We start from the raw sequence: 26,608 nt of genomic DNA, 5'->3' as shown, positions 1-26,608 counted from the left end.
TGAGCCAACCTTTCAACCCTGCATTTATTCTGCAGAGCCACACCAGGACCAATCATTCGCATCATGCTAAATGAAAAAGGGCTGGAGTTATCAAATGTTTCATTTTGCTTTGATCTACAATCCACACTCTTGCAAGCAGCAGCCAAGAAATCAAATGATGTACTTCATTAGGCAAATCTGCTGCTCAAAACCTCTTCAAACTATTCAAGATCAAAAATAACAGTTTGAGGGATAAGATGAAAATTACCCAAGCCATGATATTTTCAATAGCTTCATATGTATGTGAAAGATGGACAATGAATTAGTAATGCTAGAATGGATGATTGAATCGTGCCATTGGAGAATACCACAGATTGCTAGAAGAACAAATAAGCCTGAATTGGGAGAAATACAGATGGAGTGCTCCTTTGAAGCCAGGATGATGAAATTTTGTCTCTCATACTTTGAACATGTCATCAGAAGGGACCTGTCCCTAGAGACGGACATCATGCTTGCCGAAGCAGAGTGTCAGTGAAAAAGAGATATTGAAACCCTAGTGGTATTGATTGGCATGGTGACCATAACAATTGGTTAAAACAAATGGTTGTGAGGAAGGCACAGGGTCTGGCAGTGCTTCATTCTGTTATGCACAGGGTCACTATGATCTGGAACCAACTGAAGGGTGCATGAATAACAATCACAAAAACGCAGGAGTGAACACAGCTTTGCCTCAACATAATTCATTAGCATTAATAAAACCAAGATTTCTTATAAAAGTTTTTAGGAAAATGGAATTAAAAGATATTGGAATTTTTTCCACAAAATTTTTGGAGTCCCCTTATAAAGTTGTCTGAAAATTTTTAGTATTCCTTAATAATTGAAAATATACTGGTGTGACACTGTGGGCTAATGCGTCAGAATTCAAAGCCATTTGAACTGCAAGGTTGGTGGTTCAAGCTCACCATCTGCTCCTTGGAAACACTATACAAGGTTGTTATGAATCAGAACCGATTCGATGACACTTAATAACAACAGCAATAATTGAAAATGGAAAATAATATAGGCTGTTGTTTGGAACCATCAAGTTAGTACTGACTCAGAGCAACCATTTGCACAACAGAACAAAACATTGCCTGGTCCTGTCCTAACATCACAATCATTGGTAAGTTTGAGCCAATTGCTGCTGCCACTATGCCAATCCATCTAGTTGCAGGTTTTCCTCTTTTTCTCTGACTCTCCACTTTACCAAATATGATATCTTTCTCCTTGCACTGGTCCCTCCTGGTAAGACGTCTTAAATACGAAAGACGAAGTCTGGCCATCCTGGCTACCAAGGAACATCCTAACTGTGTTTCTGCCAACACAGATTGGTTTGTTCATTTTTGCAGTCCATGGTATTTTTAATATTCTCCTCTAACACCATTACTCAAATGTATCAATTCTAATATTGTCTTCCTTATTTACTGTCCATCTTTCACATGCTTAAGATGTTATTGAAGAGAACTTGGATTAGGATTACTTAGTCTTCAAATTGACATCTTTGCTCTTCAACATTTAAAGAGGCCTTGTGCAGATTTGCCTAATGCAAAAGTCATTTGATTTCTTGACTACTGCTTCCATGAGTGTGATTGTTGATCCAAGCAAAATGAAGGTTTTGGCAACTTCAGATTTTTCTCCATTGGCATGGATTTTGTTTACTGTTCCAGTGGTGAGGAATTTTGTTTCTTTATATTGAGGTACAACCCATACTGAAGGTTGTGGCCTTTGATCTTCATCAGTAAATATTTTAAGTCCTCTTCACATTCAGTAAGCAAGGTTGTATCATCTGCATATCGCTGTTTATTAATGACTCTTCCTCCAATCCTGATGCCATGTTTTTATTTGTATAATCCATCTTCTCAGATTATTTGCTTGGCATGCAGATTGAACAAATAGAATGAAAGAATATAACCCTGGCCCACACCTTTCCTAATTTGAAGCCATTTGGTGTTTCCGTGTTCTGTTCCAAAACTGCCTCTTGGTCTATGTACAGGTTCCTTATGAGTATAATTAAGAGTTCCAGAATACTCATTTTCCACAATGTTATCCAGAGCTTGTCATGATCCACACAATCATAAGTCTTTGTGTATTCAATAAAGCATAGGTAAGTGGTGCTGTGGGTTAATGCGACAGATTGCAAAGCCATTTGAACTGCAAAATCGGTGGTTCAAGCTCATCAGCTATTCCTCAGAAACCCTGTACAGGATTGCTATTGGTTGGAATCGACTCGAAGGCACTTAACAACAACAACAAACATCTTTCTGGTATTCTCAGTTTCAGTGAAGATCCATCTGACGTCAGCAGTGATATCCCTTATTTCACATCCTCTTCTGAATCTGGCTTGAATCACTGGACTTTCTCTGTTAATATATGGTTGCACCTCAATGTAAAGAAAACAAAAGTACTCACCAGTGGATCAATGCCTAACAACATGATAAATGAAAAAAAGATGGAAGTTGTCAATGACTTCATGTTGCTGGAATCCACTATCAACATTCACAGAAGTAGCAGTCAAGAAGTCAAACGACATATTGCATTATGTAAATCTGCTGTGCAAGACCTCTTTAAAATGTTTAAGAGTAAAACTGTCAGTCTGAGTACTTAAGTGTGCTTGACACAAGCCATGGTATTTTCAGTAACTTCATATGCATGTTGGACAGTGAATAAAGAACACTATAGAATAATTGAAACATTAGAGTTATGATGTTGGAGAAGAATATTAAAAGCACCCTGGACTGGTAAAAGAATAAACAAATATGTGTTGAAGAAGTACAACCAGAATGCTCCTTAGAAGTCAAAAGCAGGATGGTGAGACTTTGTCTCTCATAACTTAGGATATAATATCTGGAGGGACCAGTTGTTGGACAAGGACGTCATGCTAGGTATAGTGGAGGGTTAGTGAAAAAGAGGAAGACCCTAAAGAGATGGATAGGCACAGTGGCAACAGTAATATGCTCAAGCTTAACAATTATTGTGCATAAGGTTGCTGTGAGTTGGAAACAACTTGATGGTACCTAACAATAACAATCCTCTTGCTATTTGAACAACTGCCTTTTAGTTAATGTAAAGTTTCTGAATGAGAACAGTTAAGTGGTCTGGGATTCGTATTATTTACAACGTTATCCATAATTTGTTATGATCCAAACATTCAACTGATTTTGCATCATCAATAAAACACAGTTAAACAAATTTTTGTATTCTTTTATTTCAATCAATAACCATCTGATATTAGCAATGATATCTCTCATTCTATGTCTTCTTCTGGGGAGCATGGTTGATCTATACTAAGCACTGGACTGCAAACCACAAGGTTGGCAGGTCAAGTCCACCAGCCACTCCATGCAAGAATGATGATGCTTTCTGTTCCTGCAATAATGCACATCCTTGGAAACCCTATACAGAGTCATTTGGGTCAGAACCAACTGAAAGGCACGTAACAACAAATGACTTTTTTTCTGGATTGAATGTCTGACAGCCCCTGTGCTTACACTCTTGTTACTAAATGCCATACAGTCGGTACTGGCTCAGTGACCCTGTAATGGGTTTTTGATGTGCAGCTGGTGGGTTTGAACCATCGACTTTCTTTATTAGCATTACAGTGTTTATCCTAAAGCACCATAGCACATCTCCTTGTATTGCCCTAACATGTTTTTACTTTTATTCAGAAAAAAAATTACCAGTATGAGATATTAATATTGTTTGATCAATTCCACATCCTCTTGGATGAAATATATGCATCTCTTCCTGTCACTTGGCCAGTTCCAAATTTCTTGGCATAGAGAGTGAGCGCTGCATCCATTTGTAGAAACATCTCAATTGATATCCCATCAATTCCATGAGCCTTTTGTGTGTGTTTGTGTGTGCCAATGTTTTCAGAGTAAGTTGGACATCTTCCTCAGGACCATTAATTATTGATCATAAGCTACCCCCTAAATAGGTTGAATGTTGCCCAATTAGAACATGTTCTTATGTGTACTAATCATTGTATATGCCTCAAGGAAAATAAAATCTCAGTTTAAATGGTTTAAATGTTGAAGCATTCTGATTACATAATTTTCTAATTGAATTTTTTTAGGCTTACACCATAATATTATTTCAGGAAGAATAATTGTGTTTGATACAGTTAAGATTCTAGAAGTATCCAATGGCAGCAATAAAAAACGAACAGACTGGCTCTGTGTATGGTATAAATAATTGTACTGACAGGCAATATACAAAGAAATGAGTACTGAAAACATGACAGTCCTGGAGGATGGCAGAAGGATTCAAACAGTCATCCTCTTGTACTTGATGATATTTGTTTCCTCTGCCTGAGGCCGAATAATTTTCCTGCTGATGTGTTCAATGAAAAAGACAACAATAATCCTTTCAGATTTTTTTCATTTATAATACAGAATGTTTGCTTACCAGTTATTTCCTATCTAAATTTCTCTGATATGAGAAATGGATGTCATAACAATCATTTCCCTTTAAACATGGATTCAATCTAATGCTCGGTCCTCCTTTCTAGCACAATATGTTGTACTAACCTTGGGTACTTAGTAATACATCATAGTTCTGCTTCTTTTCTTTTCAGTAGTAAATTTTTGTGAATCTTTTTTATGTCAAGGGGATAAATGGCCAATAATAAGTTCTTTCTCCTTTAAGGTTATGAAAGTGCAAAAATTATGTTCTTCTGAACTGAGAAATGGAGGAAAACGGATTTCTATGTCTTTCTACTATCAGTGAAATCAGTTGCTATCAAGTAAATTCTGACTCATAGCAACCCTTTGTGTGCCAGCATAGGAAGTAAATCATCAAGCTGTTCTGGGTGGCTCTTGGTGGACTCAAACCTCCAAAATTTCAGTTAACATCTGGGCATGTTAATCATTTGCACTACCCAAGGACTCCCTTCCTGCTACACTTTTCTTTCAATACCATTGCCTTCTTAAAGTTTCTAGGTGTGCTAAGATAGAGCTCTCTCTTTCTTTAATTTGCTCCAGCACACACATGTTTACATTTACAATGTGCTTTATTTATTCTAGTTCTTACTATTTGCTATTTCATGCTACTATGTTATATTATAAGGAACTCTGGTAGCGTAGTAGTTACGAATCAGGCTGTGAACTGCAAGGTCAGCAGTTCGAAACTACCAGCTGTTCTGCAGGAGAAAGATGAGGCTTTCTGCTCCCGTAAAGGTTCACAGCATTGGAAACCCTGTACAAGGTCGTTATGAGTCTGAATCAACTCCATGGCAAACAACAACAACGTTATATTATACTATTATATTATACTATGCTGTATTTCTATCCTGCCCTCCATAAACTTCTTGAGGTTAGAAGATTTTCTTTTTTTTAATCCCTCATTCTCCAGGGACCAATAATATTATGTGCTATATTATAGGTGCCCTTTAGTGATTTATTAACAAGGAGAAAAGTTAACATATGTAACTCATGTGCAACAAGGTCTGCATAGGAATATTTAATTTTGTTTTCCTTAATTCCCATATCAAGGAGCTCTGGTAGCATAGTGGGTACAAATCAGGCTGCGAACCTCTAGGTCAGCAGTTTGAAACTACCAGCTGTTCCATGGGAGAAAAGTTAGGCTTTTGCTCCCTTAAAGAATTATAACCTTGGAAACCCTGTACAGGGTCACTATGAGTCGGAACCAACTCCACGGAACTTAACAACAACAACAATTCCCATATCATGTTCAACACAAATTCAATGTGTTAGGTTTCTGTTGTTAGGTAGATTCATAAAAATAAATACTTGCTATTAAATATTCTTATGTTATTAGGAGTCTTAGTGTGGCATTATAACATAAGCACTTAATCATAAGTAGGTTTGAACTACAAGGTCGACAGTTCAAACTCACCAGCTGCTCCTCAGAAACCCTATTCAGGGTTGATATAAGTCTCGATGACACTTAACAACACATGATGTAACCAGGACTGAGTAGAGGGACTAATTTAATGAGTATTCTTCAGTGAGTGAAAGAATGCATGGATGAATATAAATTTTCTGTGTCTCTTCCAGACATTTATTGATTCATTGATTCCAAAACTATCCATTGAACAGCTACTATGTGCCAGTAACTATTATTATTATAACTATTATATTAATAACACAAAACTCAAATTATTTAGTTTCACATTTCTTTTAAATAGATATTATGAATAATATCAGCCAAATTTCCTTAATAATATAATTGTTGTAATGACTAAAGACAAATAATTTCCTCTTTTAACCTTTGTTGTTGTTAAGTGCCATCGAATCTATTCAAACCTACAGGTTTCCAAGGAGCAGCTGGGGAGCTTGAACTACTGACCTTGCAGCTCAAACGACTTTGCAGTCCGACACATTAGCCCACAATGCCACACCAGGACTCCAGTTGGAAGGCATAAAAGTTTAGACATAACTTGATCAGCATTTCTAAAACTGGAGACCAAAGATTTTGGTGGCCTGTCGGGCAGATATCTTTCTTGTAAATTTTATCCTATGTTGAACATTGCAAGCAAGGTTGAACTTTATTTTTCAGATTTCATAATTTTTAAGATTATTTTCAGACGTTACAAATTTATTTTGTTTTATTTTGACCACTGATCCTCCCTCCCCCATTTTTTGATGGTATAATAGAGAGGACTATAATTAAACAAAGAAAAGGTAGAACAGAAGAAAATAGAAAAGAGTAGAAAATTCTGAATGTATTCCATTTGCATTAGTATGTCTCATAGTAATGAAGGGTTAGTATTGCTTCACAAAAATTATGTTTAAGTGATATGTTCAAGTGTGTGTGTGTGTGTGTGCGCATGTGTGTGCGTGCTGTTTATATTGACATACAAAGTTATGTTTTTATTTTAGGTTGCTATTGTTGTTATGTACCTTGGAGTAGATTCCAGTTCATAGCGACCCTTTATAGGTTGTCCCAGGCTGTACTTCTCTGCAGAAGCAAAAAGTCTCATCTTTCTTCCCAGAGTAGCTGGTGGGTTCCAACTAGGTATCTTATGGTTTACAGTACAGTATTTATTGTACAGAACTACTATGTGTACAATAAACACTATATTAAATATTGTATAGAGCCACTATGTCGTTATTTGAGGTTAAAGTTAAATATATATATATATATATGAAAAGTCATTCGTTGTTAAAGGAAGAGGTGCAGGATCTAAACATTAAGATAAAGAACTAGCAACTAAAAAAATCGGGGTCTCAGGGAAGGATTCCTGATCTTGGAGGTGGGTGCATCTTAAGACTGTCACCCACCACACACAAAAAATTCCATACATAAAGAAGTGAGACAGAGAAATTATGGAATGAAAATGCACATTCTGTGAATGGGAGGAAAAAGGTGATACCCAAAGTGTGCACCCATTGTTGTAGACAAGTATGTAAACATGGGATGCTCTAAGGCACTGGGAGTATGGAGAATAGTAAGAGTTAGTAGTTTATAATGGGAGAAAAGAGAAAGAGTTGATACTTTTATAAAATAAAGTATTCAAAGTTTGTTGGAGACATGCTGATTTCCAGGATCATTTTTATGAAAGTGAATGCTTTTGTTGCTAAGTACAGTTGAGTTGGAGCCATTCATGGGCTTGAACAGCCAGCCTCATGGTTAGCATTCAATGTTTACCTTACAGCACTACACCAGGTCTCCAGGTTTACAAAATATAACAAGCTTTTTGTTGTTGTTTGTTGTTAAGTGTCTGTGACTCAGTTTTGCTCATAAAAACTCTCTATCGAGTTTCTAATGAGTGGCTGGTAGGTTTGAACCACTGAACTTATGTTTATTCTACAGCATCACACAAGGATTACAACAGTCCTGTAATAAGGGCCTTTTTGGTGGTGGTCGTGGTTATGTGCCGTGGAGTCGGTTTCGACCCATAGCGACCCTGTACAGGGTTTCTGAAGCTGTAAATCTTTACGGGAGCAGAAAGCTTCATCTTTCTCCCATGGAACAGCTGGTAGTTTCAAACTGCTGACCTTGCGGTTCGTAGCAAGATTCGTAACCACTACAAATAAAGGCTTTATTAGAAAAATAACAAAGTCAAAGTTTATTGCAGTTGCTATCGTTATTGTTAAGTGCTGTCGAGTTGTTTCTGACCCATAGTGACCCTATATACAGTTGCCAAGCAGTTGGTGGTGAGCTTAAACCACCGACCCTGTGGTTCAAACCACTTTGTAGTACAGTGCATTAGCCCACAGCACTATACCAGGCTCAAAAACAGTGTTACCAGAGCTTACTTACTAGTGTTTTTAAAAAACAACAACAACATGTTTTTGTGTTCCCTCTAATGGGTCTCATCTCATGGTGACCTTGTATAGTGTTTTTGAGGCTGTAAATCTTTGTGGGAACAGACAATTTCAACTTTGTCTCATGGAGTGACTGGTGAGCTTGTACCATGCAGTTGATTGTTTATCTTATATATCTACTGTGTTTCCTCAAGGGGGGAAAAATTAAAAGGGATAAAGATATAAAAAATTTACCTACCTCACCTAAGTGCTGCCGAGAAAATAAAATGAGATAATATATGTAAAAAGAATCTATTATTACAAAAGTAGTTCTTCATATTATTATAAAAACAATAACCATATTAAAATCCATATTATTTAACAATTTCTCATTGTTAATAATGAAATATAATTACATATACCATAAATAAAATATATTAAAATGACTTCAACAAAATATGATAAATATTTGTTACCAAAATATAATTATTATTGGTGTTGTTATTGTTAGGTGCTGTCCAGTCAGTACCCTGTGCACAGTAGAACAAAACACTGCTCATCCTGCATCATCCTAATCATTGATACACTCAAACCAATTACTGTTGCCACAGGGAAAATCCATCTCATTGGGGGTCTTCCTCTTCTTCGCTCTCTATTTTACCAAGCATGATGTCTTCTCCCAGGACTAATCCCTCCTGATAATATGCCCAAAGTATGAGAGATGAAGTCTGCCCATCCTGACTTCTAAGGAGAATTCTGGCTGTACTTCTTCTAACACAGATTTGCTTGTTGTTTTGGCTGCCCATGGTACTTCTAATATTCTCCTCCAAAACAGTACCTGAAGTTCATCAATTCTCCTAAGGTCTTCCTAATGCAGTGTCCAACTTTCACAAGCACAGGAGAACTTGGTCAGGTGCACCTTAGTCCTCAAACTAACAGCTTTGCTCTTTAATACTTTAAAATGTCTTGTACAGCAGATTTGCTTAATGTAGTACATTGTTTAATTTTTTAACTGCTGCTTCCTTGAATGTTGATGGTTGATATAAGAAAAAAGATGTCTTTGATAACTTCAATCATTTCTCCATTTATCTTGATGTTATTTATTGGCGTAGCAACACTGTATAGGGTTTCCATACTGAAATTTGTGTTTTGGGTTCAATTCATTTCTGAAGGCACTGTTTCCCTTTCTCTAGCCCTTCTTTTAAATAATTCTGTACTCTTAGATTTACACTCTGTCAAGACAATATTTTGGGCATCTTTTGTTTTTAAGAGCTGTCAATTTAGTTCCGACTTATAGTGACCCTGTGTAGTGTTTTAAAGGATCAACTGGTGGGTTTGAACTGCCAACTTTGTGGCATCTTGGATGGACTCAAATACTGTTGCTTTTAAATGTTCTTGGAGTTTGGGGAACAAAAGAAGACTAAAAGGGCAAGATTGGGGATGCAGTGTGCATAGGGTAAAGATTCCCAGTGAAATTCTCATTGGACACTCCTTGCTTCCCACATAGAATGAGCTTGTCAGTATCTTGATGGGAAAGAATTCCTTGATGCAACATCCTTGACTTCATATCAACAAGGCATTTTACAATTTTCTTATATCTTTTTTTATAATAATCCCCCATGTTCTTCTTGTGTTCTTAGAGGAAATATGTCAAGTTTGACAGTTTAGAATCCACAGAAAAGAGTCATTATATCCTGAGTTGATGACCTCTCTTTCTTAAATTGAACAGGTCCTGGATATCTCATCAGAAGTCATTGTTTTGATTGGACCTATATTTTTATGGAAACCTAAGGAGCTCTGGTAGCATAGTGGTTACGAATCGGGCTGCGAACCGCAAGTTCAGCAGTTCAAAACTACCAGGTGTTCCGTGTGAGAAAGATAAGGCTTTCTGCTTCCATAAAGATTTACAGCTTCAGAAACCCTGCACAGGGTCTCTATGAGTCGGAACCGACTCCATGGCACATAACAACAACTACAACAACACAGAGATAAAGACAAGTGTGTTACTGAGAGAATTTGTCTGCAACCCCCTACTGATAACACAGGCATGTTTAAGTAAATTTTGGGAAATAAACCTGTGTATCTGGAACCCTAGTAGTAATACTTTTTGTCACACCCTTCTAGATGTTGAGTTAAATTATATATATGTGAAAAAATATTCCTATAAAACTGTAAGATTTGTACTTCTTCTAAAGACATAAAAATGAGAAAAAGAGTATTGTATATCTGTGTTTGATGAAAGACACCATAGCCTCCTTTGTTCAGGTTCCATAGACATGAATAAAATGGTTCCAAACTAAAAGTTGTTCATAAGTTAACCCCTGTTTAGCAAGTAAACACTTGGCAAGTTTAATATTAACCATGCAAAAGAGAATCATACGTCACACTAACTTTAATTTCTTAATCTAGTTCAAACTGCCAAAGCAAGCTAAATTGGACAAAGTTCACTACTTTTGGAACAAATTACAGTAAAATAATCTCTTACCAAGGGGGGGAGAAAAAAAAGAAAAAAATTTCTCATATGCTCTTTACCTTTGAAATTCAAAGTTAATAAAAGACAGTTTAAACATTACTTTTGTGAGTTGCTAAGAATAACCTTCAAAAGCTAGGTTTCTTAGATCTTAAAACTTTCTTTGCTGTGTCTAATATATAACTTTTAGAGTTATTTCCTTGTAAAACTTCCAGGTCTATTAAATGCTTATGAAGATTTCTAAATTGACTTTCATAGATTTACCATCAAAGAAGTTCCCTGGATAGCGCAAACTGCAAATGGTTAAGTGATATTCTCTTATCTGAAAAGTTGGCAGTTGCAAGCCTTCCAGAGGCATCATAGAAGACAGGCTTGGTGATGTGTTTGTGAAAGAACACATTTCCTTCCTTTTGGAGCAAAATCTTGTGGCGGACTTTTATTCTGCACTAAGTCCGTATGTGTTGAAATATACTTCAACTCACAGCAGCAGTAGCAACAACAAAAGCATTAACATCATGTTATTGTTGTTGTTGTTAAGTGGCATCAAGTTGGTTCCAACTTATAGTGAGGATTTCCAAAAGTTTCCAAGGAGTAGCTGGTGACTTTGAACTGCCAACCTTGTGCTTCGTGCATGCCTTGAAGTTCAGTGCTTTATCCCACAGTTTCACTCCAGGACTCCAACATCTTATTAGCAGTTATTTTCATTAAACAAAAATAATCAAATATTTAAAGCCTTCTGAAACTTCAGTATAAATGTTTCCATTTTGAAGAAGAGATCATTTCAGGTCATTTTGGTGTCTACCATGGAGCATGCTTATTTGGTTTAATATATAGAACATCCATTCATCTAGAAGTGTTCTTAATAACTGTAGTTAAGTGTATTCCAACTCATGGTACACGTATGAACAAGAGAACAAACATTTTCTGGAACCATGCCATATTCATGATTGTTGGCATGTTTGAGTCTACTGCATTCATGTGTAAATCCATTTCACTAAGGGTCTCCCTCATCTTCACTAACTCTCCACTTAATCACATATATCTTTCTCCAGGGCTCTGTTCCTCCTGATGATGCTTCCAAAGTAAGTGAGTCAAAATTTCAGACAATATCTGTTATCCATATAGTTATCAATGGCTAATTTTCTGAAATAGATCTCTAGACCCTTCATTCTAGTCTGATTTAGTCTGGAAACCTTATTGATAGGTCCTGTATGGGTTAACCTTTTGGTATAACAAATTCTGGTGGCATAGCTTCCAGAATCATAGCAACACCCAAGCTACCACAGTACAGAAAATAGATAGATAGTGGCACCTGGGTAGTAGTTCTTTCATAATGTACCATTCACATGAATAGGAACTTATTTCCGGAGTCAGAAGATCTTCTGAGAGCTGCATCACATTTTCAATCCCTAATAGAGATCTTGGAGTCCTGGTGTGGAGCTGTGGATTGTTGCACCAGACTGCAAAGCCATTTGAACTGCAAGGTCGGTGGTTCAAACTCACCAGCTGCTCCTTGGACACCCTATACAGGGTCACTATGGGTCAGAATTGACTCGACGGCACTTAACAACAAAAATAGAGATCTAGATAAAAGCTCCCCTGAGATGCTGCTTTTTACAGCCTTTACAATAGCACATTTTTGTGTTACTGGTATCACCTGCTCAATTCTAAAGAAGTATAGATTCCAGTAGTGATTCCATTAAAAGTTTGTGTGTTTGTTTTTCCCCTTAAGGGTATGCAACTCATAAAACGATCACCCCAAGATATTTCTCATAGGACAACAGTCTGAAAAATACTTACGTCATTTCCATGTGGCTTTGCAGTATAATATTCTATTGTCTGTCTATTTCAATGTGTGAGAAATGCTATTATGCAGAATAATTTCTTCTTACAGAAATATAATCTAATAAATGCCGTACTGTTCTTTTAATTACTTGCAATAAAAACAAGTCTTGGTGTGGACCACAAGGTCAGTTTGAGTCACAAGTTTGGTGGTTCAAACTCACCAGCATCTCCTTAGAAACCCTATACAGGGTCAGTATGCATTGGAATTGACTTGATGGCACTCAACAACAACAGCAACAACAATAAAAACAATGAAAATTTCAACAACTGGATGTTTCCATTTCTAAAAGGAAAGCACACCTCAGGATACTTTATTAAACTGAAGTGAAATTTGTATTTTTTAAAGTATACTTTTTTATCAGTGCTTTTAATATTTAATATCAGTGCTTTTGATATTAATAAGATATAAGTGTGCACTGGAGTAGCTAGAACCAAGTTGAGTATCTAATCATTTTCTTATTTTCTAAACTGAATTTGATAGACTATTTTATGATATGAAACTAGGTTATTTTTCCACATATCTATTAATTTCCCAAAAAATGTCCATTTCAGAATTCAAGGTTAAGAAGATGTAAGTGACATAAAGGATTCAGGTAATACCATTCATGTTGCAAACAGTAGTTTTAGAGGATTATGTTAAGTGGTAGAATTAAGCTGAATTAGATATAGTTGCCCTGGATTAGGAAAATGAAAATGATGAAATCAGATGCTAAGACAACACCTTGCTTCTACTTGCTTCTCAGAGAGTGTTAAAATACCAAGAACTTGTGCAATGATGAGTAGAAGTGTCCTCTTCACAGGCCCAGGACAAGGCTTAAGAATGTGTCCCTGTGGCAGTATGGTAGAAAATCAGCAGAAATGTCCCTGCAAAATCTGCATAGGTGTCTGAGTTCTGCCACACAGTTTCCAATAGCTATGAAGCATATGCACCAATATCTTAACACTAGATGGGAAACAGGATCTTTGTATGTCAATTATTTTAATTGATGACTTCAGAATCAAGATAGTCTTCTAAAGCCTCTGAAATCACTGCCATCAAGTCAATTCTGACTCATAGTGAATCTGTATAGGGTTTCTGAGGCTTTAAATCTTTATAGGAGAAGATAACCTGAACTTTCTCTTGTGAATCCATAGGTGGTTTGATCAATTGACTCTTTGGTTAACAGTTCAGTGCTTATCCTACACCATCACAATGGCTTCGACACCTAAAATTTAGATGCAGCTAAAGAAAACCAAAGCAAGGAGACCGAAGAGATAGAAAGAAACAGAATTTGCTGACATTGTCTATCAAGTCTATATGATAGAAGCTCATAATACAAAGTTATTCATAGCATTAAACAATGACAATAAAATTTCTTTAAAACTGAGTGTGTGAAATTAAGTATTTACCAGTTACATATATTAAAGGTAGCATTATTCATTTTTAACTTTATATTTTATGTAGATATGCTTATCATGGTATAATAACTATATTAATTCATGATTATAGGCATCCTGCTAGAATTGCCTTATGAAGACATGATATAGCTGAATAGCATTGACATAGAGAAAGGAATTAGGCAGAATAAAGACCAATACCATGGTACAAGGTGGAAAACACTGAATGGGATTTTGATTTTGTCAACATCTATAGGCTTGAAAACGTTCTTTAGTTGCCTTAGACTATTGGCTTTGATAAAAATAAAAGTGGCCTCTCACACCCAAAATTGATCTAGTTCTATCAGTTAGGTCTTGGGTTAGTAGAAGCTAGCTCAACACAGAGAAAGGGCATAATCTCTTGGTAGGCATAAACAATTCATAGTATAAGCACATCGTAAAGGAACATTTTGTGATCTATATAAAACTACGCCATATATGAGCACCAAACAAACCAAGAACTTTGTCAAAACACAAAAATTACTCCTAATCCCTCTATCCTGGTTAATATATATTTCTACTGCAAATTTTCATCTTTCAGTTCTCTTCCTCCCCACATCTAGAGATTTATTAGGCTATACCATCATGGAATTAACTTGTTTCTTGATGGTATCCAATTCAGGGCAAACAACACTTCCTTGACCCATCCAAAATCATGTAACACTACCAAAAACACTGTAATTAATTTCTGTGAAAACAGATGTTCTCTTGATAGAATTTAGCTAAAGGGCCTTGAGAAATCCATAAGAGAGGCTAATAGTCATCACTATTTTGCCTTCAATACCATCACAGTCTCTTGGAAACAGTACTAGTTGCTATTGAGTTGTTTCTGACACATGGTGGCCTCGTGTAAGTTCAAGCCAAACTGTGCTCCATAAGGGTTTCAATGGATGATTTTTCAGAAGTGAATCACCAGGACTTTTTTCCTTACAAGGTATCTTTGGGTGGTCTTAAACCTACAAACATTACATTCACTGCCAAGCACATTGGCGGTTTGCATCAGCTAGGGACTTGTTCAAACATGGTAGCATTCTACAGTATTTATAATTACTATATTAATAGATATATTAGTAATTTTATATGTCAACTATAGAAAATGTGGAGTTGTTTTCTTTTAAAAAAAATGCTGAAACAGATACCTGATTTAAATTTTTAAGTTTCAAATTAATACCTTAGTACGCTGATAAAGGAATCCTGGTGTGGTGCTATGGGATAAAGCACTGGACAACAAGGTCAGTTTGAACTACAGGGTAGTGGTTCATACTCAACAGCCTCTCCTTGCAAATCCTATACAGGGTCCCTAATGAGTCACTACTGACTTGACGGAACTTAACAACAACAGAGTGCAGAAAAGTGATCTCCAAACCTGTATCTTCTACAAAACTTTAAATCCATAACATACAAGTATTTAAAAATTAGAAGAATTCTTTAAAATGTCTGAAACTTCACAGAAGATATGAATGTTTAATCAACCAATTTCTTGAGCTTCAACATGGTACAGATAACAGAATTGGCATCTGTTTCACAAAATAGGGAGTTCTGAGGTTAGATTCCACTGATTTCTGTAAAGTCTTATCACCGTTAAGAATACAGATTAACAAACACATTATGCATAATAAAAAAACTCTGATTTTCAAAGAAAGATGTATCTCTTTAATAAAAGTGCAGATGAGAGTAAAATATGTAGTACCAATGTTATATGAGGACCAAGTCTTAGCCAGAGAAGCAGTATAATTTACTATAATTAAATGGTCTATTACATACCAATATTGTGTGCTTAATACTGTCATAGCCTATCAATCCACAACTATATTTTACATCTTCACTACTTTTCCTTCTAGCATTACTTCTTTGCATAGTTTTTGTGCTCTATGCACTTGTTTCTAACAGCAATTTCAGTCTTACACTGTTTTTATTATCACATTTTTTCATATAAGAAAACTAGTACATTTCATCATATACTAAATATGAATGGCAATGCTAATGATGTCACTTTTATGTATTTGGCCATTTCATGTTAACTACAATTTATGAGTATTTTATATGGTAGTGTGTGGAAACTGAATAGCAAGTGAGCTGTGGAATCATTTATACACCAAGGTAGTTTTACAAAGTAACAATTTTTATATATGTTACTGTGTTTTGAGCTCAAAATAATACATAAAATGTTATGTTAAACATATTAGTGACTAGATCTACATTTTCACTTCACTAATATCAGGTATTTTTAGTACTGACTTTTCAAACTACATGCTGACGTTCTGAATAATTTTCCGTATCTTAAGGGAAGCTTATGACAACATTTAAAGTTTATAGGTGTATTATCTGTTGAAATCTTGAGTTTATTCAAGAGATAGTTGTTCATTACTTTTTGTACAATGACACATTACAGATTTTTTGAATAATCAAACATGATTTTTTTTCAATAATATAGGATATATCACATAGTGTGTAAGGTAAAAGTATATATGCAAATTGTCAAGTGTTCTAATGAGTACAAAACAAACTTCATTTAAATTATGCTAAATGGAATATATTGTCAAACTGAATATTTGATGAACTTTGAATAATAAGAAAGATTATATAGAATATAAAGGAATATAGATGTTTACTAACACTATATATATATATTTTTAAGTGAACTTATTATAGTCCATTAGGAGCTCTGGTAGCGTAGTGGTTACGAATTGGGCTGCGAACCTTAAGGTCAGCGGTTCGAAACTACCAGTCGCTCCGCGGGAGAAAGATGAGGCTTTCTACTCCCGTAAGGATTTACACCCTCGGAAACCCTGTACAGGGTCGCTATGGGTCGGACCCGACTCGATGGCACTTAACAACAACAACAATAGTCCATTATGTTTAATGTTGATTTTAGTTATCCTCTATAGGAGGAGCACATCCACCAACATAAAGTCCTGGAACACAGCCAATCCAACAGCAGAAGAGTTCTTCTTGCTACAATGCTGCTCCACTGGACTGAGCAAACATAAAAACTGGATGACAGACAGCAGAATACCTGACCAGCTGTTCCATGGTAAGCTGAAGTGGGGAGCTATCAAATAGGGCATGCTGAAGGAACATACTGCAGACACACTGAAGAACAAGTTTATGGAATGAAGCAATGCTACAGAATAGTGGGAAATAACGTCAACAGAAAGACCAACCCATTGTGGAACAACCAGAGCAGCATAAAGTATTGTGTAACCAAGTGAGAAAGTAACATTTTAGATTGTGACTGGTTCTGTAAAGGACACCCACTCTCCCAAGCAATGAGCACTAATCACCTGTATTCTTGGAGGGGAAAAAAAATCTCATAATTATCATACTTCTACTGTTATTAAAAATCAACATATTAACATTTATATTCTCATGCCAAAAAAATATATATCTTACAAAGCTGTTTTCTCAATTGAGCCAATGGTGTCTAGTTTAAATGGTTCTTACATACTGATTGATGTTATTATTGTTCCTGTTAAGTGCTATCTGGTCAATTCTGACTCATAATGTGGAAGGACATTATTCTTAGTAAAATGAAGGGTCAAGGAAAAAGGGGACAACACCTAATAAGATGGACTGACACCTAGGCAGCAGCAATGGACTAACGGGTAACAGCAATTGTGAGGAAGGCAGTGTTTTCTTCTGTTGTGCATAGGGTAGTTATGATTTAGAACCAACTGGATGACACCTAACAACAATAACACAAGGTTGCCAAAGAGTGACTGTTGGGTTCGAACCACTAACATTGTGGTTAGCAATTCAGTGGTTATCTTACAGCTCCACACCAGGGCTCCATAGTACATATATAAAAACTAAAAATACAGCTTGTGTTTTGAAACATATGTGCTCAATCCAACATATAAAATAAATATAATAAGGAATTTTCAAATACTGTAAGATGTTTGATTTGGGAGATTTCCTGAAAGCTTAGTTAATTCGTGACAGTGAGGATAGAGTGAAAGAGACAAAAGTATTCTTTGATTTTAAATGGGTTAAAATCATGCTCATAACACTCTTTTAAACTTGGGAAAGTTCTCTCTTAGGTACAAAGTCTATATAAAGTATCATTCCATGAACCTTTGGGAGTGCATTGTATATATATGGGCCATTGAATAGTGGGCCTAATCACATATATTACCAGAGGATATGTGGGCTTTGGCCAATAGTGATACTTTGTTGTTAGCTACCATGGAGGTGGCTTTCAATTTATGGAAATCCCATGTACAAAATAGGAGTCCTGGTGTGACATTGAATATAATAAGCACTGGGCCACAAAGTTGGTTTGAACCACAAGGTTGACAATTCAAACTCACCAGTTGCCCCTTGGAAACACAATACAGGGTCTCTATGATTGGGAACAGACTTGATGGCACTTTAACAATAACAAGCCATGGTATTTTCAATAACCTCATATGCATGTGAAAGCTGGACAGTGAATAAGAAAGATCGTAGAAGAATTGATGCCTTTGAATTATGGCGTTGGAGGAGAATACTAAAAGTGCCATGGGCTGCCAAAAGAACCAATAGATCTGTTTGGAAGAAGTGCAGCCAGAGTGCTTCTTAGAGGCCAAGATGGACAAACTTCGTCTCTCATACCTCAGACATATTGTCAGGAGGCACCAGTAGCTGGAGAAGGATATCATGTTTGGTAAGATGGAGGGTCGGAGAAAAAGAGGAAGACCCCCAACAAGATGGATTGGCTAGGTGGCAGCATCGATGGACTCAAGTATGGCAATCGAAGTGTTCACACATATTATTTTAGTCCTCTTTTATTGTTGGGGTTAGGTGCCATTGAATTGGTACTGACTCATAGTGACTCTATGCACAACAGAACAAAACACTGTCTGATCCTGGGCCAACCTCATAATTGTTGCCATGCTTGACCCCACTGAAGCTGCCTCTTGGCCAATCCATCTCATTGGGAATCTTCCTCTTTTTCTCTGATCCTCCACCTTATCAAACATGACATCCTTCTCCAGTGACTGGTCCCTCCTGACAATATGTCTGAAGTATGAGAGGCGAAGATTAGCCATCCTGGTCTCCAAGGAGCACTCTGGCTGCACTTCTTCCAATACAGATCTGTTTGTTCTTTTGGAAGCCCATGGCACTTTCAATATTCTCCTCAAACAACATAATTCAAAAGCATCAATTCTTCTATGATCTTCCTTATTCACTGTCCAGCTTTCACATACATATTAGGTTATTGTCAGATATAGTGCCAGAAGATGAGTGCCTCAGATTGTAAGTCACTCATAATGTGATGGGAGAAGAGCCACATCCTCAAAGTAAAGTTGACAATGATGACAGAAATGGAGCAAAACCTTCATGACCTTTGTTTGCCAGTGAGGGACAACTCAAAATGAAGAGAATGATCTGTAAACATCCATTAGTAATAAGAACATGGGATGTACCAACTATGAATCTATGAAAACTGGAAATTATCAAAAATGAAATGGAATGGAAAAACATCATAATCTTAGGCATTAGTGAGCTGAAATGGATTTGTATTGGCAATTTTGAATCTGCCAATCACATGGTTTACTATGCTGGGAATGACAAATTGAAGAGGATTGATGTTTCATTCAATGTCAAAAAGATTATATGCAGATCTGTCTTGAAGTACAACACTGTGATAGGAAAATATTCATACACCTACAAGAAAGACTAGTTAATACAATTTTTCAAATTTTCACACCAACCACAAAAGCCAGTTATGATGAAATTGAAGAATTCTATCAACTTCTTCAGTATGAAATTAATCAAACAGGAAATCAAAATGTCTTGATAATTATTGGTTATTGGAATGCAAAGGTTGGAAACAAAGAGGAAGACTCAGTTACTGAAAATGTGGCTTTGGTGATAGAAATGATGCTGGAGATTGAATGATAGAATTTTTCAAGACCCACAACTTCTTGAGTGCAAACACCTTTTTTTAAAAAGCATAAAAGTCAACTATACACAAAAAAATCACCAGATGGGATACACAGAAATCAAACTGACAACATCTATGGAAAGAGACAGTGGAAATGCTCCATATCATCAGCCAAAAAAAAGCAAGGACAGTCTGTGGAAAAGATTCCATTTGCTCTTATGAAAGTTCAGGCTGAAGCTGAAGAAAAACTAACCAAGTCCATAAGAGCCAAAATACGACTTTGAACATATACCAACTGAACTTAGAGATCATTAGAAGAACAGATTTTGTGCATTAAATACTAAAGACCAAAGACCAGAAGAGTTGTGGGATGTCATCAAGAACATAACATAGGAAGAAAGCAAAAGGTTATTAAGAAGACTAGAGAGAAGGAAAAAAAAAAAGACAAAATGGATATCAGAACAGAATCTGATACTTGTAGAGATGCTAAAGCAAATAGAAGAAATGAGGAGGCAAAAGAGCTAAATAGAAAATTTCAAAACAACAGTTTGAGAAGACAACGTGCAAAGACCTGGAGTAAGAAAACCAAAAGAAAGGAACACATGCAGCACTTCTCAAGCATTAACTTACAATTCTGAAGGATTCTATGGGCAAAATGGAGTCCTGGTGTCCTGCTGTGTGTTAATGTGTAGTATTGAAAAGTCTGTTTGAACTGCTCCTCAGAAACCCTATATATGTTGCTATGGGTCAGAAACGATTTAACAGCACTAAAAACAAATATATATATATATATTTAATGATCCAGAAAACATGTAAAGAAGATGGAAGGAACACACAGAATCATAGTACCAAAAAGAAATATTCGCTGTTCAAACATTTCAAGAGGTAGCATATTATCAGGAGCCAATGATACAGAAGGAGGAAATTCAAGGTGCATTGAAGATATAAGCAAGAAACAAGGCTCCACAAACTGATAGAATACAAAATGAAATCTTTCAACAAATGGATGAAGCACTCACTCATCTATGCCAAGATATTTGGAAGACAACTACCTGGCCAACTGACTGGAAGAGATCCATATTTGTGCCCATTCCAAAAAGAAGTGATCCAAGGGATTGCAGTAGTCTTTGGACAATATCATTAGAACATTCAATACAAGTAAAAATTGTCTAGAGACAATCCAAAAAGGGTATATATTGACAGAGAAATTTCAGATTTTTAATATAGATTCAGATGAGGACCTAGAATATGAGATATCAATGCTAACGTCAGATGGATCTTGGCTGAAAGCAGAGAATACCAGAAAGACGTTTACCTATGCTTTATTGACTATGCAAAGAATTTCAGTGGTGTGGATCATAACAAGCTATGGACAATATTGCAAAGTATGAGTATTTCAGAACATTATTCGTGCTCATGAGCAACCTGTACATAGATCAAGAGGCAGTTGTTCGAACAGAAAAAGGGAACAATGAATGGTTTAAAATTAGGAAAAGTGTGCACCAGGTTTGAATTCTTTCACCATACTTCAATCTGCAAAATGAGCACATAATCTGAGAAGCTGGATTATATGAAGAAGAGCATGGGATCAGGATTAAAGGAAGACTCATTAACCATCTGCAATATGCAGACGATACAGTTTTGCTTGCTGAAATTGAAGAGTACTTAAAACACTAACTGATGAAGGTTAAAGACCTTAGCCTTAGCACCACAATGTAAAAAAGACAAAAATCTTCACCTCTGGAACAATAAACAACATTCTTATAAAAATATAGAAGACTGAAGTTGTCAAAGACTTCATTTTGCTTGAGTCAACTATCAACACTCTTGGAAGCAGCAGCTAAGAAATTAAATGATGTATTGTGTTGGGCAAATCTGCTGTAAAAGACCTCTTTAAATATGTAAGAGCAAAGATGTCAGTTTGAGGACTAAGATATGCCTGATCCAAGCCATGGTATTTTCAATAAACCTCATATGCACGTGAATGTGGGGCAGTGAAGAAGGTAGATCGTAGAAGAATTGATACATATGAGTTAAGGTGTTTGAGGAGAACATTAAACATACCGTGGATTTCCAAAAGAACCAACAGATCCATGGTGAAAGAAGTACAGCCAGAATTCTCCTTGGAAGCCAAGATGACCAGACTTCATCTTTCATACTTTGGACTTATTATGAGGAGGGAACAGTCCTTGGAGAAAGATATCATATTTGGCAAAGTAGAGAGTTGGAGCAAAAAATGACACCCAGCAAGATGGATTGGCATAGTGGCAGCATCAATGTATTCAAACGTAGCAATGATTGTGAGGTTGGCATAGGACCAGGCAGTGTTTCATTCTGTTGGGCACAGGGTCACTATGAGTCAATTCTGACTTGACGGCACCTAACAATGGTGAAGTCAATGTATATGTTAAATTAACCATAATGAAAAATTATTATAGCACATGTCCTTTTTTTATGTTAGAGATAAGTAATGACTTTTAAGTAAGTGATAATTATACACATGATGAAATATCTTGATAATATAATTAATTGAGTAGTTATCTATTGCTTTTCTTTTCTAGTTTAATAAGCTTGTGGTGGTGTTGTTATGTGCCGTGGAGTCGATTCCGACTCATAGCGACCCTATACAGGGTTTCCGAGGCTGTAAATCTTTACGAGAGCAGAACGCCTCATCTTTCTCCCGTGGAACAGCTGGTAGTTTCGAACTGCTGACCTTGAGGTTTGCAGCCCGATTCGTAACCACTATGCTACCAGAGCTCCTTAGTTTAATAAGCATAGAGGCCTTCATATATATATATATAAAGTTGTTGTTGTTTATCCTTTCTCTACTTGCTTCTTTGTACATATAAAAATCTTCATAATTTATTGTAAGCCTTCTGTTTTTCAGTGTAAATTGGTGCCATTGTATCATAGTTTAACTACAAAATTCTTCATTTAACAAATATAATAAAAAATAGAGTTTTACATTTATACTCAAAATCTTAAGTCAGTAAAACTCCACATGAGATAATCTAATGAAACAAAAATTTCTGTGATTAAAGAATTGCTAATAAAACCTTTCTGTTCAATCGTTGACAGCTAAGCATGCTACTCACTTTCAATGCAATCAGTAGTCTAGCTTTTTTCCTATTTATTCCTACTATGACTCACTAATTAAATTCCCTTTTGCCTGATTCTATTCATATACCACATGAATAGTAGGTAAAGTCAATTTGTGAACTTATTGTCCTTGACATACTGTAGAAGTGTTTCCAGCTGGAACTGATTATGTTTAATCTTCTGTGTTACACAGGTAAAAAATAATCCAAAAGATAACAATAAATAATTGCAGCTCTAGCTTTATTTAAATTTGTTCTGCAACCATTATGGAACAATGCATATAAATAGCAAAGGACTATTCACATTGCCCAAAGAACGTTTTAAAAGCTGTAATTATTTTCTTGCACATGACCATGTGCCCCCCTGCAGCAGGTGAGAGATAAGTGATTTAAAATTAAAAAAAAAAAAAGAGGAAATATTCATGATCCTTTGAGATAATGGATTCAAAACTAAGGTGTGCTTAGTTTTACTTTGTCTACCTTCCTGAAAAACGTGACATAGCAAATATTTGAAAAAACAAAATTAAATATATATTTCCAAAATAAGTATTTTGTGAACCTTCTAAAATGTCCTTTTAGACATGATTCTTGCAGGCTTTTCACCGTAATCATTTTATAACATAGAAAAATGTAGGCTTACTAACACAATATAATATTTGTAAACAACATTTTGGAAAAATATGACATATATATGATAGACAAACACATGCTTAGCTCCTTCCCAGAATTTTAGTGGTTCTAGTTCACCCACAGATACCTAAGAATAGAGTTATTTGGCCAACTGCTTCCAAAAAATCAAGCTTTAAAAAAAAGACTTTGGAGTGGAGATGAGGCTTAATGTCATAGTATGTAGAAAGGCTGTGCAAATACTCTTCAGCAAAAATGTGGCTACTGAAAAGTACCATAGCTTGAATCAGGCACACCACAGTTCTCATACTGCTATCTTTGTTTTTGAGCACTTTAAAGAGGTCTTGTGCAGCAGATTTGCCTAATGCAGAATGTCATTTGCTTTCTTGACTCTTGCTTTCATAAATTTTGTTAGTGTATCCAAGCAAAATGAAATCTTTCACAACTTCCTTCTTGTCTCTATTCATCATGATGTTATTAATTATTCCAGCTGTGAGGATTTTTGTTTTCTTTAACTTGAGGTACAACCCATAATAAAGGCTGTAGTCTGTGATCTTCATCAGTATTTTGTCTTCTTTGCTTCCAGCAAGCAAGGTTGTATCATCTGCATATCACAGGTTGTTTATGAGTCTTCCTCCAATCCTGATACCACATTCTTCTTCACATAATCCAGCTTCCAGATAATTTTCTCACCAAACAGGTGAAATAAATATGGTGAAATAATACAATCATACACAGACTCTTCTTGATTTTAAACCACTTAGTGCACCTTTGTTCTGTTCTAACAACTGTCTATTGATGTATGTCCACATTCCTCACAAGCACAATTTAACATTCTGGAATACCCATTCATCATATTATTATCCATAACTTTTCATAATACATGTAGGATTTGTGAAGAGTGACTGATGAGTTTGAACCACTGACTTTGTGTTTAGCAGTTCAGTGCTTACCCTAAAGTGCCACACTAATGCTCTTTGCAGGGAGCTCTGGTAGCGTAGTGGTTACGAATCGGGCTGTGAACCTTAAGGTCAGCGGTTCGAAACTACCAGCCGCTCCGCGGGAGAAAGATGAGGCTTTCTACTCCCATAAAGATTTACACCCTCGGAAACCCTGTACAGGGTCGCTATGGGTCGGACCCGACTCGATGGCACTTAACAACAACAACAATGCTCTTTGCATGGTCAATAAAGCACAACAGCACAAGTAAACATATTTCTGATATTGTCTGCTTTCAGTCCAGATCCATCTAATGACATCAGTGATATCCCTCATTCTAAATCCTCTTCTGAATCTAAGCTTATACGTCTGGCAGTTCCCTGTCAATGTACTGTTATAGCTGTTTTTGAATTATTTTATTAAAACTTTACTTACATGTGATATTAATTATATTGTTTAATAATTTTTGCATTTTGTTGGATCTCCTTTCTTTGGAATGAACATAAATATGGGTCTCTTCCTATCAGTTAGTCAAGTAGCTGTCTCCCAAATTTCTTGTCATAGATGAGTGAGCATCTCCAGAATTGCACCAATTTGTTGAAATATTTTGATTTGTATTTTATTAATTCGAGAGTCTTGTTCTTCACCAACACGTTCAGAGCAGCTTGGTGGGCTTGATGAGCACTTTGGCTTCATTACCATTAGCACTTGATCATATGCTACATCTTGAAATGATTGAACATCAACCATTTCTTTTGATATAGTGACTCTGTGTATTTCTTCCATCGTCTTTGTTTTTTTTTTTTTTAAACTGTTTATGGAGGCATTTATTTTTACCAACTATAAAACAGGAGGAGTCCTGGTGTGGCGCTGTGAGCTAATGCATCAGGCTTCAAAGTCATTAGAACTATGTGGTTCAAGCCCACCAGCTGCTCCTTGGAAGCCCTATACATTGGTTGGAATCAACTCGATGGCACTTAACAACAACTACAACAACATAAAATAGGAAATTAAAAAAAACAAAAATGCAAATACAAACATATTCTTAAACATTCTATTCTGAAATATGTTTAGTCATGATTTTTTAACTTTCGTAACTAGGTCTAGCTACAATAATCTTTTACCTAATTTTACTGATTCTTTACAGCTTTTATTGTGAATTGATTGAGTAAATGTTTACAAGGCAACTCATACACCATCAGCTAACAGTATTTACCTCTATTATCTTTTTATTTTTGATGTACAAATACCATATTGAAAATACATATTCATTTAAATGTTCAAAGGGTACATTTTGCCTGCCAGCTTCCTGCCCACAGACACACTACCTTTGTCAGTCCACGGGCATACAGTTCACTGCTGCTCTCTCTATGCCATCAGCTCTACTACCATCTCCGTTGTTACCACTTCTGATTTGGATCCGTTGCTCCTCTCATGCTTGTGCTCTTGATGGTCCTATGGTCCTCTGTTCCTGAAATGACAGATTAACTGCTCCCTCTCTTAGTTGCACCTTTTCTACATTACAGATGTGGCAATTGCTATTAGTTGTTCTTGTTGTTGTTAGGTGCCATCGAGTCGGCACCAACTCATAGCAACCTTAAGCACAGCAGAATGAAAAAATGTCCAATCCTGAGCCAACCTCACTACTGTTGCCACCCTTGAGTCCATCGATGCTGCCACATGGCCAGTACATCTCGTTGGGGGTCTTCCTCTTTTTCTCTTACCAAACATGATATCCTTCTCCAGTGACTGTTCCCTCCAGACAATGTGTCCAAAGTATGAGAGACGAAGCTTGGTCATCTTGGCCTCTAAGGAGCACTCTGGCTACATTTCTTCCAAAACAGATCTATTGGTTCTTTTGGCAGCCCATGGAACTTTTAGTATTCTCCTCCAACACCATAACTTAAAGGCATCAAATCTTCTACAGTCCTCCTTACTCACTGTCCAGCTTTCACATGCATATGAGCTTATTGAAAATACCATGGCTTGAGTCACGCGCACCTTAGTCTTCAAGCTGATTATCTTTGCTCTTCAACACTTTAAAAAGGTCTTGTGCAGTAGATTTGCCTAATGCAATACGTCATCTGATCTCTTGACTGCTGCTTCCATGAGTGTT

This window comes from Chrysochloris asiatica, unplaced genomic scaffold (assembly GCF_000296735.1).
Source record: "Chrysochloris asiatica unplaced genomic scaffold, ChrAsi1.0 scaffold00063, whole genome shotgun sequence".
NCBI lineage: Eukaryota > Metazoa > Chordata > Mammalia > Afrosoricida > Chrysochloridae > Chrysochloris > Chrysochloris asiatica.
Note: the sequence above shows the minus strand (reverse complement) of the source record.